The following is a 20,765-nucleotide window of genomic DNA, read 5'->3' as shown; positions in this document are numbered from 1 at the left end:
GGTCTATGCATTATCCTGCGGTGTCATTTCTGCATCATTTAACATATACTAATATTTCTGATTTGTTGTAGCTTTGTTTCTGATTTCTGCTTGAGTTCAGATTCCTACACTCATCCTATTACACTGCTTACTGAATGTCCATCCTATTGACTGTACTGCCTCAGTCACACATTGTATAATCTGCCTTGAGCCTCTGTGGAAAAGGCTGACTACAATAACGTAATAAAATCATCAGAACATACTCTACATTTGGGGTATTTTCCTTTTCTGTTCCGTTCAGGGGTGGTGGTGGGGAAATCACCACTTTAATTACTACACTACTATTAGGGTACACCCATGGACATAATCCAGTCTGCAAGTCTACACAATTACCAATTTCTCACTAGACCTTTAATCCTGGTTTAGCCGTGTCCCCAAACTGGCATTCTGCACTAGAATCATAGAATCAGATAAACCAACTTTATGACTCTATGTTTTTAGTGTAGAATGTCAACTTGGGGACAGAGATAAACCAAGATTAAAGGTCTAGTGCAAAATTGGTCAATATGTCCCATTTCCGTCTGACATCCTATTCTCCCCCACGGCCAGCTTTGCTCAGCTTTAACAAACCCCAAGAATATTTTGACACAAGCTGGTTTTTGCATTCCCACCTACATCTACACTCTGGAGTGAACGTATCTGTTGGGAAGAGATCCTAGGCAATCAGAAATCGATCCGCTCGTGCCAGGGTTAAAGGATCTGTAACTTTAAGAGCAGCGAGATCACAGGCCATGTGCTCCGTGCGAAACAAAAGCAATAACAAAGACAGCCGAGGCAGCCTAGTCTTCTGGCCTAGGCCAGTTAAAAAGATAAAAGCAAACGGAAAGGAAAGCTGGGGAAGACCCGCTAAAGCCCTTGCAGGTGAACCCCAAGGAGCCCCAAGCCCGGCTGGAAGAGATAACACCCCCCTCCGCTGCCAGACAAAGGCATCAACAACCGCGAAAAGGAGCAGCACGTGTCAGCAAAGAGCAGCTGGTCCCCCCACCCCGCTCGCAGCGAAACAGGCAGCTCCCCCTTTCTCAGAACCAAGAAACCCATCCGGGCTGTTCTGCCTTGGAGCTATTTAGCTGCGCGGAAAGAGTCGGCACCTCGCAATGGGAGGGAGAGTGGAAAGAGAAAAAAAGAGTTCTCAGTTGCACACCCCTCAAGCTGCAGCCTGCAGGTGCAATCCGCAGCCAAAGACGAGGAAATGCCCCGAGCTGCACTGGGCTTGGAAGGAAACCGCAATTGCAATACCTGCCTATTCAGCCCCATGGTATGCATTAAAGCCGAACAGCATCCTGCTGTATTAATTCTTTTGTATTGTGCTTTCAAGCGACATTCATCCGGAGGCTTGCAGCTCAAGCGTCCAAGCCGCGCGACCCCTCCCCCCAACCCCCCCCCCCCCCCCCCGCATCGCCAGTTCCCGAACACATGCACGCAATTGCGCCCCTCCCCACCCTGGGGACCTACCTGCTCAGATTGTCTGAATGCAATTACAGCCTTCCCCCCGCCACCTTTTCCACCCTCTCGTGTCTGCTCTGGGCCCTGCGCCCGCGCCCCCCTCTCCACAGCTGTCGCTGCTGTTTCCGGTTTCTTCTTTGTTTTCTTCAACGCTCCGGGAGGTCAGCAGCCCTCCCTGGGCTGCTAACCAAGCGGGGCCGGGCAAGTGGGGTGCCAGTGGCCCCAGGTCTCTGGCCCTTTAAGAACCGCCCGCGCCGCCGGGGTGTAACAAACGGCGCATTTTATTCACAACATTCGGAACCGGGAGCGCGCGCGCGGCTAGGGCAAGCAAAGAGAGGAGAGCGCGGCCTCGAGCGAGATCACGTGACCAGGCGCGCCCCTCCCGCTGTTAGCCCCAGCCATCTTGCGCAGTCGCAAGGCTGGCGCTGCTGATCCTGTTGGAATCATGAGCACGCGGCGGCAGAAGCCACAATGTAAGAGCGGGGGGAGGTTCGGGCGGAGTCATGGCAACTGTAGCTGGGGTGAGAAGACCGAGATGGAGCCCAGAATTTGCAACAAGCGATACGCCGGGGAGGAGGGCGGCACTCCCGGGAAGCAAGTATACTAGGTAACTTTGTAAAAGGACACCGGAAGATTCATGTATCTAAATCAAGGCCAAGTTATTTTTGCCTTTATTATTACTGCCCCCACAGTACCTTACATTATATTACTCTGAGTAAGTAAAAAGTCGAAGTTTTACTAACTTCCATTTCTTTACATCCTGTCAGGGAAGAGAAAACTGAGATTGTGGTGAGACGCAGAGACAAAATTAACTTCCATGCAGCAACATTAAATGGTTTTATAGGACAGTGGCTCAGTGGCAGAGCTCCTGCTCTGAATGCAGACGGTTCCAGCTTTCATCAGTGCCATACTGGTTAAAGAATCTCATGTAGCAGATGCTGCCTTTCTCCACCTGGAAGCTGCTACCAGGCTGAGTTAACAACAGGGAGCAAGATAAACTACTGAGCCATCTGGGTATGAGGCAACTTAAATATGTTCCCAGCAGCAAATTAAATCCTGGGAATTAATCAGATGGGGCAGTCTCAGGAAGGGGATAAGAATCAAGCAAACTTCAGGCCCAGAAATGGCACACTTAAGACTGCTTTTCTAATTTGTGCAAAAGAGGCCCTAAAGCAACTTAAAAGGGTGAGCCAGCTTTATCAACAGAGTCATTCACTCCAAGCCTAAGAGAAACAAGGACTGTGAGACATATTTAGTTATAACCATGCTGAGGTGCCTATAAGCAAGGTATGGCATTTTCTTTCTTCAAAATCCGACCTAATTTATAGCTTTCCTGCAGTGATGACTCCTACATGAAATATATTTATTACCTTACAAAAGACAGTCATCTCTTATGCAGGTCCTTCAGATCAGGAACCTGCAAACAAAAATGAGTAATACTTTGCATATTTGATACATGTTCCCCTTTGTATACTTAGAATAAGGAAAATTAGACTATAATTTGTTTTTGTAACAAACAGAGATGCTGATACAGAAACATTACTGAGATTATATACTATAAACTCTTCCATGTAGAAAGGCTTTTAAAGGGAAGAGCTAAAAGGATATATTAGTATAAAAGGATTTCTACCATAATAAAATAGCTTATACAAGTTGGAGGGCTGTGATGCATCAATTTTAACAGAGCTGTATGATTGTTGACAGAACTCTTCTTAGCCTCCTTCCCCTAAACAAGTACACATTTTAGAACCTGTGCTAGTATTTTAGAGCCTGATAGAACTCTGAATGAAGTGTCTCTGCTTGCTTGCCTATAATGAGGTCTCTGAATTTTCAACCTGAAAAGAAAGCAATTCTATTTTTGTTTCTACAAAAAGTGTTGGTTTATAATCTGCTGGGTTTTTAAAAGTTCCCCAATACACTTAAGGTCTTATCCTGTAAGTTAGTTAACTTTCCTCCATCTTGTCATTTAAATGATTTTTGTACAGCACAAAAACAAGCCCAGGAAGAAGACTTATTGTTCATACCACATTTCAGAGTTCCTGATTGTTTCCTCTTCATTAATAAGTAATATTATAAGTATATGGTATAAGTAATATGTAAACGTAAGTGTGCAACAAGAATTAAGAGTATATGGAAGAATTGTCAATGTTCTTTATAATATACAAATAAATTATAATTAGTTGTATTTATGGGAATGTCTCCCACACTTTCAAACAGAAGTAACTCCCTACTGTTACCACTTAGTTCACTTTTAGATATACATAGGGGAAGAGAAAGGGACTCTGGGCAGGGGCAACAGCACCATTAGGCAAAATGAGACAGCCTGCTTCAGATGGAAAATTTCAACTACCACTAAAAAACACAGCAAATTGCCAATTATTTGTCCCCATATGAACACACACACACACCGGCTGTTAGGTCAGCTGCTCAACATTTCCTCACAGTCTCTGGTCCTAGGGACACCTGGCTGGCTTCAACAAGGGCCAGGACCTTTTTGGTCCAGGCCCCCTACTTGGTGGAATGAGCTCCCACTGGAGATCCAGGCCCTGCGGGACTTATCAAGGTTTTGCAGGGCCTGTAAGACAGAGCTCTTCCACCAGGCTTTTAATTAATCCAGCAGAGTTCCTTAAAAGTCATCACTTCCCCCAGCATTTCACCATTATGGTGTTATGCCATGCTGTTAGCCATCAGCTACATGCTGTTTACCACCTGTCTGTAAGATTGTTTACTGTGCTGCTCCTGTTTTGTAATGTCTGTTTTCATGATATTATTTTAACTCTGTTTTATTGTTGTAAGCCGCCCTGAGCCCGGCTGCGGAACAGCGTGGGATATAAATCTAAAAATTAAATTATTTAGCTAATTATATTATTTCCATCATTTGAGGAGACTCTATTTGAATTTTCCAACCCAAGTCACTAAAATTTATTGGCCCATCTCTGCAGTTGTTCTATCTCTGACTTAGCAACTATCAAAGAGCCCCTTCCATTTTTAGTCCAAACATCCCAGTAACATCCCCCATATTACCCCAGAACAGGATGGAAATATGAGAGCCAAGAGAACTTAGCCTTGGCCCTGTTGTTTCCCTTTAATGTCCTGTAGCCTGCACCACTGTCTTTTAGCAAGAGTAAACCAAGTCCAGCCTTTAACTACCAGTACCCAAAAGCACCAGCAACAGTGTCAAGCTGTTGAGTTGCCACTGAAAACATGGCAGGCTACAAATTCACATGGATTTTCTGTCTGTTGCAGCAACCAACAGCTATATGGATATACAAATACAGAAGAGACCCATGCCCCCATATGGTAACTTGCAGCACCTAAAATTCTTTGTTGTTCTTAAGGAAAATTCTTAGCAAACCATTTTAGAGTGACTGAGTGTTCCTTCATACAGAAGACTAGGTATCAAGGGAAAGGCAAGCCTCTCCTTCCAGATATCTAGTTGTCAGCATGGAAAGAATTGTTTTGTTCCGTCATGCAAACTTCCATTTGTAGCCTGAAATTATATAGTCTATCTCAATGAGAACTAGGTCATCTGTATGAGGGTTGAAGTTTTGAGGGCATATATTCTGCATGTCTGACTTTCACTGTTTGCTCTGAAAGTATCTGGAAGTCTTCAAGCAAAGTTTTACCACCCCAAAGCTGTTCTGAATTTTAAAATAAATCCCCAGCATTTCAGTGTAGCAAACAGTGTTCAGAAATATGAAGCCATTGTTTTTGTGGTGGTTATTTCTTGTCAATTCCTCCCAGGTTCAAAAGGCAATATTTGCCAGGAGCAGAGGAAGGTTGTAATATATTTTCTACAACTGAGCAACTTTATACATTTACTACAAAGCCTTTGTTATTTCAAAAGAGAAGTAATTAAAGATGCAAGAGACGCCTCTTTAAAAGGTGGTGTGCTCACACTATACTCAGGTACAATGCTTGTATGATATAGAAAACAGGAACTGAAAGACAACTTGGAATATATTTATACATATTATTTACTTCATTTATACTCCACATTTTTCCCCAGTCAGGACCCAAATTGTCTTACATCATTCTCCATTTTACATATGATCCAAGTATAAACCAGTTATACTAGAACAATTTTTAAAAACCATCCTTTTAAATTTGAGAGCACTGAAAGAAAGAGCAGACACCAAATATATCTATTAATGCTACTGAATAAAGATTGCAGCTCAGTGACAGAGCACCAGAAGATTCCAGGTTCAGTCCTAGAGCTCTCAGACTAAAAAGGTCTTGGGCAACAGAAGTTTCGTTTTTGGTTTTTAAAAAAATTAATCTCCCTTATACCCCAGAGCAGGGGTGTCAAACATGCAGTTTGGGGACCGAATCAGGCTGTCATCTGCTTCCTTCTCCCTATATCTTGCTACCTTCTGCATAACAACTTGCTTTGCAAGGCTTGCTCAATCACACAGGAGCTACAGAGCAAAACCTCTATTTTCTCCATTGGCTGAGGTGCCTCCCCTGCGGAGAAATAGCTTACTTTGCCAGGCTCTCTGAATTACACAGCAGAGCTACTGAGCCAAGCCTCTCTTCCTTCTATTGGCTGAGGCTCCCCTCCTGGTCCCCTGGGGAAGGAAGGAAAGAGCCAGAGCTTCCTTTGCCCGGTTCCCTTGATCCCATGGGAGAAATACAAAGAAAGCATCTTTAAGACCAATGAGTGCTAACGTTTTAAGCAATTTTTAAGTTTTTGTAAAAATATTTATTTGTGTTTGTCTGTGTCCTTTATAAAATTTATATCTCTGCTACCTAATTATAAATAGGTACACAAATGGCCTGGCCCAAAATGGCTGGGCCGAACCCGACATGGCTGCCTGGCTCAACAAGGTCTCATTTATGTCAGATAGGGCCCTCATAACAAATGAGTTCGGCACCCTTGCCCTAGAGAGCAGCTGAGAGTCAGAGTAGACAATACTAAGCTAAATGGTCTTATTTCAAATAGACCATTTACTGAAATATTCAAAGTTTAATCTCCAACATCACCTATTTGGCTTTTTAAAAATGCATTTTTTGATGGGGAATTCTATAATTTTCATGCCTAGAGAAAAGATAGCTCTCTGTCTTTTGTTAAAACCCTTATGTTATACAAGGATAAGGCAATGGAAAGGTTGCCATGCCCTGTAAAGAGGCCTCTACTAAGAACATGAATACATTTTTAAAATTCTATCAGCCCATACCATTTAGATTTTTAGTTGACTGTGTACAATGTACAGTTTCTTGAAGAAAGTGATTTTTTAAGTAGATCAATTGACCAGCCTTCCATTAGAGAACTGGAAACAGTTATCTTAACATGATTTGGGTCCTTGAAGGTCTTTTGAAATGCCAGCAATGTCAACAGAGGAAGATTCTTCATAAGTATAATGAGCTTATTCATTTTGGGTACTGATCCAATCTGTTGTTAACCTTGAATTTGTATTTATCATTCTAGTGGTAATTTTAAAAATATTTTTCTGTAGCTCCTTTAATTTGATGTTAGTGTATGTCCCTTTTCCAGTACAATGTTACATATTCTATGGTTCACCCTTCATGTTCTGATTGGACATCTCTCCATGGAAGCAACATTCCCCTTCTTCCAAGTATCTGAAAATTCTGGTTGTCCGTTGTCAAAAAACTGGACTTGTCTGGCCATTTCTTGGCCTTTTAAACTTTGGCTCAGGCTTTTGGGCCTAGTTAAGTTACTGAAGGTTCCTCTCTAGGAAATTACTGTCATGGTGACTTGCAGTTTCCAGAGACTTAAGGGATGAGATGGAGTCAGGCCAAGAACAAGTAAGATTGTGAGGGGCTGGTAGCGGCTTGTTATCATGGGCAGTGAGGATTCACTCTCCAGTATTGCACATTTTGCTCTCAACTTCCACACAAAGCCCTCTTGTGGACAAGAGGCTTTGACATCTACTACACCATTTCATTCGACTATGTGATATAAATTGTCACTACCACCGCCATATTACTACCTGGCAAATGGAACTTTTTCATACCTTCTATGACAGATTGTCATTTAATGCACAGAACACTGAATCTGTCATTTTCATATTTTTATTGCATCCACTGCCTTTGTAGACTATTTAAAGCACCAAAAATGTTTTATAATCATAAGGAAAAGTGTTACATAAATTTTTAGTGCTCAAATTCCCTACATTCTCAGTAGTCTATAAAACAACACTACAAGGTAGGCCCATCTTACTACAACAATATTACAGGGGGCAGGCTGAGACAAAGATAGCAGTTTCTCTAAGGCTAACCATAGTTTTTCCACCTCACAGTTCCTTTTCTTAACTGAAGTCTTTCTTGGTTTTTAAAGTACTACAAACTTTTACTCCAGCATAAACTTCTGTAGACAAGAGCCATTGCTTCTGAAGCAAAGAAGTATACCCCAGTCCATGTTGTTGCTCTTTAATACAAAGCAAGAGTCAAGTTGTACCTTTAAGACCAACTAAGTTTTATTCAGAATGTATGCTTGTGTGTGCTAAAAAGCACACTTCATCAGACAAAAATATGGAATGGCAAGCAGTCCTAAATATAGAGAAAGTGGGCCGTGAGTTAGTATGCAGAGTCATGGAAATGTTTTTTAGCAGATTAAAAGAGTCACAAATTGGGGTCTGGTGTTTGTTAGTTTATGTTAACTGGGCTGAAACAACAACAACTAAGTTGAAACAGCAGATTGATGTCCATGTACTAAATCCATTAGATATCCTGGGTGTGAACTGCAATAAAAGAGTCTGTTGTAATGTTAGCTCTGGGTTAAAATGAGGGCATAGAGGTTTGATTTAAAAATGTAACACATATAAACATAATTCTAGTTTGCCATTAGAAGAAAGAATGCATTAAAATATAGTGGAAGATGGATTAGTATATGTAATGAGATAAACAGCCAGTATCCCTATTTGAGTATGTCAATACAAAAAACATTATTCTGATACACTATTCTAAAAGAGAAATACATTGGAATACTATAGCTATATAGTTATACTTGGTGAAAGTGGGTTTAGTATATGTAATGAGATTTAAAAACCCCCAATTTCCCTGTTCAGTCCTGGAGAAGTGTTAGTCCCAGGTTTCATCATAATTTGTAATTCAGCAGTTTCCCTCTCCATTCTGTTCTTGAAGTTCCTTTGCAGCAAGACAGCAACTTTGAAGTCACCAATTGAATGTTCTTTAATGTACTCTTCCTTATTTTTGCTGCAAAAGACTAACATGGCTAGCCATCTAGAATTATTCTTGTAAACCAATTAAAAGCAGAAAGAGCACAATATAGCAGGTAAAACATTTTACAGGTTTCAAGCAGAAAGTGATGGTGGCTACAAGCATAAACAGCTTCAAGAGGGGATTGTATATGCATGTGAAGCAGAGATCTATCTGTGGCTGTTAGCCACAACATATAGATGGAACACTACAACTCCATTTACATTACTGCTCTAAGCCAGATTTTATTCACTGCTGGCCCAATTTCGAGTAAAGTAATACAGGCAGGCCCGTAGCCACCGGGGGGACGCCCCCCACCCAAACCCCCTTGGACTTTATGGCCCCTCCTTTCCCTGACCCCCACTCTCTCTGCCGCCAGTGGAGGCCCCAATCTCCCAGCTGCTCTGGCGGCCCCACCCCCATCCACATGGCACCTCCCCCACCCACCCACTCACCCACCAACCTGGCAAAACAGTAAAGAGCGGGCTCCAGGATTTCCTTCAAGGCGCCCCCAACCCCGCTGATCACCTGATCAGCAGGAAAAGCCACGCCGAGGCCAGCGGTTCCTACGCCGGCTTTCTGGTGTGCTCAGCAAGTTCAGGGCTGGCCTGATCAGTGGGGGCAGGGGGGTGCCTTTAAAGAGCCCCAGGAGCCCACTCTTTACTGTTTTGCCAGGTGGGTGGGTGGGTGGGAGAGAGGGGAGGTGCCGCACGGAGGTGGGCGGGGCTGCCAGAGCAGCGGGGAGAAAGGTGGTGGCGCAGAGAGTGGGGGCTGCCGGGGGGGCTCTCCACCCCAATTTTTTTTACGTGGGCCCCTCCAACTAGAATTTACTGGCTATGGGCCTGGAAGGGCAAATTTCCTTCCAACCATCTCTGAAGCGCTATGGTCATTTCAAACAGTGCTGGTTTTTCCCCTGCACAATCATCTTCCGACTTTAAAAAAAAATGTTCTAAGGTGAGCACAGAATTTTTTTTAAAAAGTCAGAGGAAGATTGTGCAGCAAAAAAGGGCAGCGCGGGAAGCAATACTGTAGGAAGTACTATGGACATTTTAACACACCACAGCAATTCAGAAGTGCAGTTAAGGGGTTGAAAATGGAAAAAAGCCGTTCTCTCAAAAGAATCTCAACCACAATATACAGTAATCTGTAGAATTCACAGTATTCCTGAAGATATCAATGTATCCCATACATACAGCAATGTTCCATCTCCATAAATCCCATGAAAATATAATGTGTGCAACAGGACAGCCAGTATTTCAATTCCTGTTTCAATAATGTTTTTCCTCAGGCTATAATATTATTTCCAACAGCCTTGAGCCAACTGAGCATTTTGCCTGTGAGAAGGATGTAGGAAGAGACATATTGTCCAACATAAGCTTATGTACTGAATTTGTATTTTCAAGGATGTTATGGAAATATTATAATCCCGTGTTTGAGGAAAAGCATTACTGAAACAGGAATTGAAATACTGGCTGTCCTGTTGCACACATGTATTTTCATGGGATTTATGGAGATGGAACATTACTACATGTATGGAATACATTGATATCTTCAGGAGTACTGTGAATTCTACAGTAGTTCTGTGAATTGTATTTATAAGGATTGGACTGAGAATTCTTTTCTGTGAATATTATTTCTATGGTTTTACCTGTACTTATTGTAAAAAACTATGCATTTTAGTAATCTTGGTCACAGTAACCTTGTGTTTATGTCGTTGGTTTCCTGTGTGACCTCTCTCATTGTATGCTGAATTACTAAAACAGCCCTGTCTGTCTGAAATGACAGGAAAAAATCCATTAGCAACCAGTTACTAAAATGGAATACAAAGGCAGTTTGAAAAGGGTCTATATCTGATGCCCTGTATTCTGGATGCAGGGGGGCAACAGTGATTTCTGGAGTTCTGGCCCACTGGTGGACCGTCTGATGGCACCTGGGCACAGAGTGGGCCATTGGCCTGATTCAGCATGGCTTCTCCTATGTTCTTAAGATTATTCCCCTACCCAACATAATGTTATTAGTGCAGACATTGCTTTCCATAGCAAAAAGAGAGAGTTTCCTTCTCCATTCATCTTACAAAACCCAGCAGTAGCAAGCCCTTATTTTTAACTCTTTAATTGGTGGTAAAATAACCAGCAATTCATTAACAGTGGACACTATGTATTTCTCAGCAATTGTTCAGTGACACCTTGTCTCCAAAGACTTGCTAGTTCATAGTATCATTGTGCTACTTGAGGCCAACAGTCATTAACTTGCTGATGACATCCAGATGTGTCAAACTGATAAAAGACAGTACTTCAGGAGAAATGTTCTATGCTCCAACTGATCCCTGTAGTATCACTTTGAGAAAGTGCCACTCATACTAGGTGATGTGTATTCAGCCCTAACTGCTAGATCAGGAAACAGTGGAACAGTAAAGAAGGGATGGGGCACTGGCAGGCAGTAGGTGTAAGGAGAGCTACAGAGATGTCTGTCACCAAGGTACTCATAGAGGGAGTACCTTTGTAATCTCCAGTACTCTTGAAGCTGTTAGCAGCCAAAGTTGTCTATGTCTTAAACATCTCTGTGCAACTACGGCTGGTGTAGCTTGATGCAAAGAGTTAACCAAGAAGCCTGGAGACTAGCCTTGAATTCACAAGGTGGTCTTAGGCAAGGCACTCCCTCTCAGTCCACCTGCTCGCCTTGCAACAGAGTATGGTGATACCAAAGAGAGTTTTTAATCAGGGTTACTGAGTTTCATGAGCTGAGGGCTGTATATTTACTAATACCAAGCTGTACTAGTAACAGTTTATTTATTCAAAGTATGTTCTGTCTGTCTCTATAAATATCCATAAAGTGGCTCTCAACACCAAATACTATGGTAAACTATAAAACAGTGGCAGAACAGAATAAAAGATAACAGTAATAAAATGTTAAAAAGCAGGATGATGATCTTAGTTATCCCGGAAGTTATCCTGCACACATACACAAAATCTGATGGCATAAATGCAGAACAGCCTAAGAATTCCCTGTAGTTTATTTAAGGCTTGAGAACATAAAATATGGCACCCAAAAGTTTGTAAGACAGGGAAGGTGACATGGCATAGCCCAGTCTTGTCAGGTCTTGAATGCTAAGCAGGGTCAGTACTTGGAAGGCAAACCACCAAGGTAAACTCTGTGGAGCAGTGGTCCCCAGCCTTTTTGGCACCACGGATTGGCTTTGTGGAAGACAATTCTTCCACGGACCAGGAGGGGTGGGGGCATGGTTTCAGGATGATACAACTGTGTACTTTATTTTGGTGTGGTGGTTAAGTGTGCAGTCTCTTATCTGGGAGAACCAGGTTTGATTCCCCACTCCTCCACTTGCACCTGCTGGAATGGTGTTGGGTCAGCCATAGCTCTCACAGAGTTGTCCTTGAAAGGGCAGCTTTTGTGAAAGCTCTCTCAGCCCCACCCACCTAACAGGGTGTCTGTTGTGGGGGAGGAAGTTAAAGGAGATTGTGAGCCACTCTGAGATTCAGAGTGGAGGGCAGGATATAAATACAATGTAGTATTATTATTATTACCACTACTACTACATTGTAATATATAATGAAATAATTATACAACTCATGGCCTGGTTGCTAACCAGTCCACGGCCCAGGGGTTGGGGACCCCTGCTGTAGAGGAAGTCAATCACAAGACACCTCTGCTTCTCACTTGCACTGAAAGCCCATTGCTGGGGTTGGCGTAACTCACCAGGCAGGGACACACATAAAAGGCTGTAAATAGGCTCCCACGTAAGCATCTGTGGAAAGAGAATTCCTGAGCCTTAGCATCACTACTGAGAAGAATTCATCTCTGATGCTTGCCCATCTAGTTTAGAGGATAGTGGGACACACAGAGTAGAGCCCCTGGTGATTATCTTAAATGGCTGTCAGGTGCTTTTTTGCCATCCGGTCACAGCTGATTTATGGCAACCCTACGGGGTTTTCAAGGCAAGAGATGGCTTGCTATTGCCTGCTTCTGCATCATGACCCTGGTATTTCTTGGTGTTTTCCCTTCCAAATACTGACCAGATTCAAACCTGCTTAGCTTCCAAGATCTGACAAGATCAGGCTACCCTGGCAGGCCCATAGCTACAGTGGGGCCCCAAGGATTCCAGGCCCCACCAATCAAACCCCTGTGTAACCACCAATCAGTCCCCCCATTGCTCGCTGCCACTCTGTTCAAGAAGCCTTAAGCCCCTTTCTTTCTCCCCACCCCCCCTTACCAACCAGCCTGATAAAAAGTGCAGGGAATGATGAAAGCTCATGCATATTTTTTTAATAATAAAAGGGATAATGTGGCATTTGTTTTTTACAGGATATTTTGAGAGTTGACACTGAGAGCTTGGCCCCCCTAAACAAAAAATTCTGCCTGTGGCCCCACCAAATTTAAAATCTTGGCTACGGCCTTGGGCTATCCAGGTCAGGGTGCTCTCAAATTTACAACTTTCCAATCCCCTGGTCCCAAACTGTATAGCACTCAATTGGTAATAAACAGCATACTGAATTTTGTCACAAAGCAAAGTAGGGAGACCAGAGATCAAAATCCCACTGTGCCATGAAGCTTGCTCAGTGACCTTTGGCCAGTCACTTCTCTCTCACCCTAACCTACCTCATATAGGGCTATTGAAAACAGAAGAGTGAACAAGATATATCACTTGAACTCCTTCAACAAAGGATGGGATGGAAATGCAACAGAGACTGTCTTAAAGACTGAGGAACGTGATCCCTGTATCTTGTACAAGCTATGGGCTAGAAGACCACTGATTTAAGCTTCCAAATAGCTTTCATAATTAGTGCACTGCAGCAGTCCAACCAGGATGTGATCACAACATAGACAACTGTGGCCAAACCATACCTCTCAAGAAAGGGCTGCAGCTGGATTACCAGCCAAAACAGCTTAAACACACTATGTGCCACGGAGGAGATCTGCACCTCTAGTTGTCATTCTGCATCTAAAAGGCGCCCCCCTCAGCTGTACATCTGCTCCTCAAGGAGGAGTAAAACTCCATCCAGAACTGGTGGACTCCTATATCCTCAGCTCTTCAAGTTTATCTAGCCTGAGCTTCATTTTACTGACAATCATACAGCCTAATATTGGTTCCATACAGTGGTTCAAAACATCCACTGTTTCATTTGATTCAACTGAAAAGAACAAATGGAACAATCAAGGCCATATTGTAGGTTTGTTTGCCTGGTTCTATGTTATCTCTCAATAAGGGTATATTATGTCTCAAGCAGTCTTCCCTCTAAGCGGAGTTAGTGTGAGCTAACTCACAATTTTTTAGCCTCCAGCTCACACATTTTTGTCTCAGCTGAGGAAAAAGGGCCCTAGAGCAAACTAATTCATGCAGTAGCTTAAACTTAATGCCAATAGCTCACAACTCTAATGCCAGTCACTCACAAAGTAGAATTTTTGCTCACAAGACTCCACAGCTTAGACGGAACATTGGTCTCAAGGATGGAATAAGGTTGAAATACCTTCCTAGAGCCCTGAAATGTGGGGTGCTTCCATTATAGCCAACAAGTGTCCCTCAGCTTGAGCTCAACAGACACACTACCTGATCTCAAACAGAAATTAAAATGAAGGATAAGCCTAAACAACTGACACACATTCTTTAAAAAAAAAAAATCAGTGCGTTCAGCCCAGATTCATCTACGACAAATCCCAGGAGAATTAAGAACATTTGCTGGCTAATATTAGGAGCAGTGATATAACAGTATACAGCTCAGCATTAGTGGATGACACAGATTATTCCAAAAACTCACATGGAAGTTGCCTCTAACTAGTCTCTCCCTGGGCTCTTAGAAAAAGGTAGGCTATCAATGTAAACTAAAGACCTCACCTGACGAAGCTTATACTGAAGCCTAGCCAAAGTTGTCACTTAGCTAGACAGGGTCTAGGAATAACTGTATTAAGCAGGCACAGCATAATCAGATAAAGTGCAGGTGTGTAAGCTATGAAGCTAACCTTGACAACAATGTTAATCCAAATAGGGTATAATAAAGTATTCTCCCACACACACATATGCTACCAATGGTCACCTCACAAACTATTAATAGCAGTAGCTTTCAAACATTATACATCTTTGCAGGGAGTGTAAAGCTTAATTTTTGCAGGGACCTTTCCACTCATGGCTAACATCCAGCTCTGACAACAGAAATCATTCTAACGTTACTTCTTTGAGGCACAAATATGCTTCCATAGTTACAAAGAAAGAGCAATTATTCAAGGTCTTATACTTACCTGTCCCCTTCTATTGCCATCTTCCTCCAGTGGCTGAAGATTTTTTTTTCATCTAGCATTTCCTCAGTGACCCCTCCTTCACGCCTTGTGTTTTAATTGTTCTTATTATATGAGTATTTTAGCTTGGTTTTAATTATGTATTTTTGTTTGGGTTTAGTAGTTTTTAAGAGGGGTGGGGGATTTTTACTGTGGATAACCCAGGCTAGCCCAGTCTTCTCAGTTTTTGGAAGCCAAGCAGGGTCAGTCCTGATCAGTAGTTGGATGGGAAACCACCAAGGAATACCAGGGTCTCTCTGCAGAGGCAAGCAATGGCAAACCATTGCCTCTTGCCCTAAATACTCTACAGGGTTGCCATAAATTGGCTGCAAATTGACCGCCCCCCCCCTCCAAAAGTTTCTAACCTGTTGTCAGCCTTGGTTGTCCTGATGACCTCACATAGGCAGAATATAAATAAATTAGGGATTAGCATACTTCAGTTTTGCATAGTCTGTTTTATTTCAAAAAATCAATTCAGACGGTCCACTGATGTGTCTTAAATTTACAAAACTGGTGTGCATACTCAAGATCTGTGGTCCTCAGATTTTGGCAGCTAACAGGGACCCTCATTTTCTTATACATTTTTTGCAGATCCAAGCCTTCCCCTTCCCCCTCACATACCAGACATCTTGTTCAGAGGTGGGCACAAGCCCAACTCCAGCAGGCGCAGTACCCCTAGACTCAGCAGCAGCCCCCATCACCAAGCATGTCAACCCCAACCTACCTCCATCAAAGAAAGGCCACTCCAGACACCTGGAAATGGTGGGAGGGGCCAAGTAGTCACAGCAGGGTTTGGCAGCCTCTGAGGAGGCAGAGGCGAGACAGCAGAGTGGCTGGAGCTACACTGGTTAGAGCAGGGATGGTGGAAAGCTATGGAAGCAGTTGGGGGAAGCCAAAAGGAAGGGGACAAGCCATACGAAGGAAAGGCAATGGATGGGGCAGCCCAGGGAGCACAAGAAGGCCACAGGTAAGGTTGGACAGGGAGGCTGGGGAGTCAGAAAGACCGCAAGAGATCAGGAAAGGTTCCCATGGGCCAAGTACTGAGGAGCCTGGGTGGGCAAAGATGGTAGGAACAGAGGAACAACCAACCACGCCTGATGCCAAGGGTGTAAGTGGAGTTGGAGGGAAGTACTCTCATTGGCTCATGAGGACAGCAATCACTCCCAGTTATTCGAGGAAAGACAGGGATTGGTGGCTGCAAGGGATGGCTGGCTCCAAGGGGGAGATTTAAAAGGACTGAAAAAGGCAACCAGGTAGGAAGACCACAGGTCACTCCAAGAGTTCCCTGACTACTCTAGTGAGACATAGAAGGGCATCACAGGAGCAGAGAACCCACATCTAAGAGAGTGGGACCAGAGTGACTGCTAGACCCCCTTCCTCCTACATTTTCTGAGATCGTGCCCATCAGCACCCTGGCTGAGAATCAAGGCCTGAAGAAGTCTGTCCCATCAGAGCCAGACCCTGGGGTCTTGGGACTTGACATATCCCACCAGACAGCCCCCTCTCAAAGTGTGTGGCAAGCCCCACATGCCCCTTGGAAGCCTCCATCTTCCAGTGTTTTCAGAACTATACAGTACAATTCTTATCTTCTATATCACCAGGTGGCCAAACTGTGGCTCGGGAGCCACATGTGGCTTTTTCACACATATTGTGCAGCTCCCAGAGGTCAAGGAGAAACCTAATGCAGGCTAACTGTCAAATAAACATACTTAGCGTCAGGACCTCAGTCTGCCTCTGAGCACTCACCCATAGGTGGGCAACAATTTCCACCATGTGTGAAGGGGCAAGGAGGGGGAAATAGGCAGGCTTGCAAGCTCTTCACCAGCACCACAGAGGTTGCCTAGACTGAGGAAAGAGAGCATGAGGGAACTACTGGAAGGAGGGACAGAATTAACAAGGGCCATGGAGGATCCCCACTCCCATAGTTTCATAGCTCTTCCAGGAGCTGTATTCACTAACCTTGATGCCAAGGCAAAGAGAAATGGATAATAATGCAAACAGTGTTCAGTGATCTACGGTACATGTGTGTTTCCTTCTCTCACTGGTGCCAGGAATAATTCCCTAACCTTTCCCTTTGCTGGTCCTATGGGGACTGTTATTCCCAGCTTTTGTTTTTTTTAAAAAAAGTCTCCATCTAGCATGGTTGTTTTTTAAATAATAATAATACTTTTTATTTACATCCCGCCCTCCCCGCCGAGGCAGGTTCAGGGTAGTTCACAACATATAAATACAATGTACAGTAAAACCGTAATATGCAATAATTACAATTAGATAAAACCATCATTAAATCAACTTATTAAAATTAACATTATGGTGCTATAACTCAGATCTTCTATAAAATTCAATGGCTAAAACATTTCCGGCGAATCTGTCTTGGCTCAGCGTTAAGTGAAGGCCATTTTAAAGAAGAAGGTCTTGCAGGCCCTGCGGAACTGGTCCAAACACCGCAGGCCCGCACCTCTTCCAGGAGTTGGTTCCACAGTAGTGGAGCTGCAATAGAGAAGGCCCGGTCCCGAGTAGTCTTCAATCTGGCCTCCCTTGGCCCAGGGATATTCAGCTGGTTCTTTCTAGCCAACCTCAGTGCTCTCTGGGGTTCGTATGGGGAGAGACGGTCCCTCAAGTAGGCAGGTCCTCGGCCATATAGGGCTTTAAAGGTAATAACCAGCACTTTGTAATGAACTCGATACACCACTGGCAGCCAGTGCAGCCCGCACAGCCCCGGCCGTATGTGCTCCCATCTTGGGAGCCCCAACAATAGCCTAGCCACCGTGTTCTGCACTAGCTGCAGCCGCTGGGTTCGGCACAAGGGCAGCCCCATGTAGAGGGCGTTACAGTAATCCAGTCTCGAGGTGACTGTTGCATGGATCACCATTGCTAGGTCCCAGCACTCAAGGAAGGGGGCTAACTGCTTTGCCTGTCGAAGATGAAAAAACGCGGACTTGGCAGTGGCCGCTATCTGTACCTCCATTGATAATGAAGGCTCCAGAAGAACCCCCAAGCTCTTGACCCTGTGGGCTGCTTTCAGCGGCACACCGTCAAAAACCGGAAGAGGGATTTCCCTTCCCGGGGCAACGCAGCCCACGCAAAGGACCTCTGTCTTCGTTGGATTCAGCCTGAGCCAATCTGCCACGGCCTGCAATGCTAGGTCCAGGTTTTCCGGGACGCAGTCAGGCCAACCGTCCATTAGTAGATAGAGCTGGGTGTTATCTGCATATTGGTGGCACCCAAGCCCAAACCTCTGAGCAATCTGGGCAAGGGGGCGCATGTAGATAAATAACATCGGAGAAAGAACTGCCCCCTGTGGCACCCCACACACTAGTGAGTGCCTCCAGGACAGCTCTCCCCCAATTGCCACCCTTTGTCCCCGTTCGTCAAGGAAGGAGGAAAGCCACTGTAAGGCCAACCTGCTAATCCCTGTGTCGGCGAGCCGGTGGGTCAGTAAACGATGGTCGACCGTGTCTAACGCAGCCGACAGATCTAACAACATCAGCACCGCCACGCCACCTCGATCCAGATGCCGCTGGAGGTCATCCACCAAGGCGACCAGCACTGTCTCCGTCCCATGACCCGGACGAAAGCAGGACTGGTGGGAATCTAAAATGGAGTGCATACAGATGTATTTTATCTTTCTGTGCAAAGAAAGTATTAAGAGTTTTAATAAAAACATGTGTGTAAATATCTGTTCATGTCTTGCAGCTCTCAAACATCTGACATTTATTCTGTGTGGCTCTCACATGGAGCAAGTTTGGCCACCTCTGATTTATATATTAAAAGCAAATTTTAAAAAAAATGTTTTTGTTTTTACATGGACCTCAATGTCATTTGTTAAACATTAATTCATTCTATAACGTCACAACTCAAAAGGCCCTGACTAAAGTTCTAGTCAGTCTCACCCTGACTGGAAGGGACTTGCACGGGGACAGCTAGACACTTCCTTGTTGGTTGAGAACTTTTTATGAAGAGGGGCCTGGAAAAAAATTCTCAGTTGCTCACAGAAATAGAGAAACAGCAGCATCACACTAAACCTTCAGTAGTTCATACTGAAAACCACCACTGGCTAGCTAGCTAATAAGGAAAGAGACAGATGCACAGTGCCACCTTATTAGCTTTATGGTGAAATCCTTTTCATTGGAAAAAAAGAGTGAAACCAAGCTCAATTTGATCCTGGAAGTAACAATGTCAAATATATTAGGTCTGTATCTCTTTTGTGCTATTCAGACAAATCAGAGCTCCTAGATCTGACCTGTTGGTTCCAAGCAAACAATCAGTGCATTTTCTGGCTAGTAATCTGGAAGTTTAGTGACTGCAGGTAGCAACAGTTCTATAAACTCCTACTCTTTGAATGGGGGAAGCAAATTCTGTTCTGTTAACCAGAGTTTTCCCCTCCATTCCTAAAAATGAAGAGTTCCATTTTCATGCAAGCTGCGTGGCATGAGAGACATTTGTCCTGTCTCCTTAAAAGGACTCACCCCTGAAGTACCTTAATGGATTTACCCTCCCTAGGGTCCCCAGAGCAGAGTCTGAGAAACACCAAGGATTTCCAGATGGTAAAAGCATTAACTAATCTGAATTCAGTGGTCCTGAATGTGCAGCTGAAGGAAACAAGCGGTGCCCTGCTGGATGAGATCAAGGTCCTCCAAAACCAGCACTCCGTGCAACTGTCTCAGCAGTCAAGAGGCAGCAGGTGGTCCAACAGAGAAGATTCTGGCACTCAAGTCAACAGGATAGATCATGGTGAGCTTCTGAAAGCAGACAATCTTCATAAACTCTGCCAGTAGAGGCTGATCCCACCTTCCAAGCTGATTTTCATACACTTGTTGGTTTTTCTGCAGAACAACTGTATGCATGTCTATTTCCTCACTAGCTAGAAGCAAAGGCTAAGGCTATTCAATTCCAAACTTCCCTCAGCACGCTCTCTTTAAGAGACCATCTGCTGCTGCAGATGCTTCCCATGACCCAGATATAAGGCCAGTTCAGCAGAAGGACTAGATTGGGTAGATATCATCAGCATTTCTTGAAAATTCTCTCATTTAATTTTTATTTTAAGTTAATTTTGGTTGGTTCTCCAATTTCTCACACTCCATCTTCTAGGCTTGCGACTTGCTCCTTATTTCAAAGATTGGTTCCTTATTTATTTCAGAAAATATTAATGGAAAAGAAGAGAGGCAGCACAACTGCAAAAAGCTATTTTACAAAGACAGAATAAAATACTGGTAATACTCTAACACATAAGATGTCACTGTTTTATGCTCTCACAATAGTGTTGTTTATGCCAAAGACCTTTCAGTGGCAACCCTACTATCCCCCCTGCAAACATACAGGCCAGAACCTAGTGAAAAATATCTCCTCCTAACAGACACACAAACACAAGCAAAACCATGCTCAGCCAGAGAGCTTAAGCTTTCATTTACAAGATCCTAACCCTCATGGGTGCTGGGAATTACCTTCTGTTCATGTGAATTAATCTGCTGCTATTCAGAATTTCCACAATGTGTTTTACTGCTTAAAGAGTTATTTCATATTATGGGAGTTATTCAAGGAAAGCCAATGCCCACCAGAATGACCTCCTTAGAGCCAACCTAAATCCTCTCTAATAAGCAAAGCTTGCCTAGTAACACAGATGGAACACCATTCTGTATATTCTGTGCAGCTACAGGCAAAACAAAAACAAAACCATACCCATGGAAAATTATACAGAAAACAAAATTCATCAATTGGGTTATCTTGGCATAGAATTATTTTTTAAGCACACACAACCTTAAAATTAAACATTTCTCCAAACCAGGTCCATTAGTTTTATAGTGACCTAATACAAGATC

The 20,765-nt window shown here is 43.7% G+C and overlaps 1 protein-coding gene across 3 annotated transcripts in view; it reads right to left on the bottom strand.

The window, feature by feature from the left end:
- The window catches only part of RNF44 (ring finger protein 44), a 93,232-nt gene that overhangs the window by 55,736 nt on the left and 16,731 nt on the right, over window positions 1-20,765 (bottom strand). The window contains exon 1 of one of the 3 annotated variants that reach the window (XM_060240194.1): window positions 1,492-1,803. The exons of the other annotated variants lie outside the window; for them this stretch is intronic. The gene's annotated coding sequence lies outside the window, so the exon portion shown is untranslated. Of the gene's footprint in view, window positions 1-1,491; window positions 1,804-20,765 lie in introns of those variants that run through there. 3 annotated transcript variants of the gene reach the window in all.

This window comes from Heteronotia binoei, chromosome 5, assembly GCF_032191835.1.
Source record: "Heteronotia binoei isolate CCM8104 ecotype False Entrance Well chromosome 5, APGP_CSIRO_Hbin_v1, whole genome shotgun sequence".
Classification (NCBI taxonomy): Eukaryota; Metazoa; Chordata; class Lepidosauria; order Squamata; family Gekkonidae; genus Heteronotia; species Heteronotia binoei.
Note: the sequence above shows the minus strand (reverse complement) of the source record. Positions and strands in the feature narration are given on the sequence as shown.